Source organism: Elephantulus edwardii, unplaced genomic scaffold (genome assembly GCF_000299155.1).
Source record: "Elephantulus edwardii isolate Elephantulus edwardi_28Jun2011 unplaced genomic scaffold, EleEdw1.0 scaffold00161, whole genome shotgun sequence".
In the NCBI taxonomy this organism is placed as follows: domain Eukaryota; kingdom Metazoa; phylum Chordata; class Mammalia; order Macroscelidea; family Macroscelididae; genus Elephantulus; species Elephantulus edwardii.
The window spans coordinates 5,570,832-5,572,675 of record NW_006399911.1 but is presented as its reverse complement, the minus strand read 5'-3'; positions in this window follow the sequence as shown (position 1 = coordinate 5,572,675).

The window sequence follows — 1,844 nt, the reverse complement described above, 5'->3', positions numbered from 1 at the left end:
AAAGAGAGGAGTGAACTGGGCGGGGGCGGGGGAGGGGGAAGGGCTGGGCGGGGAGAGAAGTGCAGCAATGAATGAATGGAAATCCAAAATCTCTGTAAATGCTCATTAAAATTATTTTTTAAAAATGTCATAAGACCCAGCTAGTCCACTGCTAGGAATATACCCTAAGCACAACAGAACTGTGACACAAATGGAGATTTGTACACCAATGTTCGTAGCAGCATTATACACAATAGCAAGAAAATGGAAACTTTCCAGGTTTCTATCAACAAATGAACAGACTGAGAAATTATGGTACATTCACACGGTGGAATAGTATGCAGCACTCAGGAGCAATGATTTTGTAAAATACTATATAACACTGGAGAGTCTAAAGAGCATTATGCTGAGTGAACTTACTCAATCTCATAAGAACAAATATTGCCTAAGATCATTATTGTAAAAATAAAAGGGTAGCTAGGAAGATGTGTGTAAAAATTCAAAGGGGAAGAAGAGCGAGTAGGAGGTGGAGCATGGGGAGGTGGGAGATCACTAGGATGACATAATTCGGTGGGTGGAGGAAGGGAGGAAGGGGTGAAGGAATTAGGAAAGATCCAGTGGTTTGGGGGGGGACTTGAAAGGATGGGGTAATGGTAGGCACAGTTCAATGGCAATTAATTTTATAAAACATAATGTATATGAATGATCATATGAAACACAATGTATATTAATTTTGTACGTTGTTGTTATGTGCCTTCAATTCACCTGCAACTCATAGCGACCCTATGTACATACAACAGCTTTAAACCCTGCTCTATTCTGTGCCAATCTTGTTGTCTCTGACACACCTATCTCCATTACCCCAGCTAATGAATCAATCCATCTCATCCAGAGTCTTCCTCTCCTGAACTGTCCCTCCACACTCCCAGGCATGATGTCCTTCTCCAAGGACTGGTCCCTCCTTGCAACATGTCCAAAGTATGTCAGACCAAGTTTCATAATCCTTGCCTCCAAGGAGCAGCTGATTTCACTCTCTCCAGGAGGATCCCATTTGTTCTCTTAGCAGTCCATGGTATGTTCAATACTTTTCTCCAACACCACAGCTCAATAGCATCAATTCTCCTTCTATCATCCCTAGTCATTGTTCAGCTCTCTGATGCTTAGCAAGTGATTGAAAAGACCATGGCCTGTATCAGGCACACCTTAGTCTCCAGACTGACATCGTTGCTCTTCATCTTACTTAGATTCAGTGAACATCCTTGGTACTAGCAATCAGGAGATCAGGAGATGCATTTCACTGGGAGAGTCTACATTCAGAGGACTGCTGTAAATTACTGAGAGCCATGAAGACTAAAGTACACCTGATTCAGAGAATAGTCTTTTCGATCATTTGCTATGCATCTAAGAGCTGGATGAAGAAGGATAACAGAAGGATAATTGATGCCTTTGAGCTGTGAGAGTACTGAATATCCCAAGCACTGATAAAAGAACAGGTATGTCTTAGCGAAGATGCAGCCAGAGTGTTCCTTGGAAGTAAAGATGGCAAAGCTTCATCTCACATTCTATGGGCATGTTCTTAAGAGAGGGTATTCCTTGTAAAAAGACATCATGTTTGCAAAGTGAAGGTTTGGCAAAAGAGAGGAAGGCCTTAGTGGTGATTACAGCAATGGTCTTAAGTTTCATCATCAGAAAAGATGAGAACAGCACAGGATAGGACAGGGTTCAAATCTGTTGTTCACAGGGTTACTATGAATTGTATTTGACTCGAGGGCACCTTTTACAACAAAATTAATTATAATTGATATAAATATTGACATATTAGGCATTGGAGAAATGAGATGGAATGGCATGGGGCATTTTGAGTC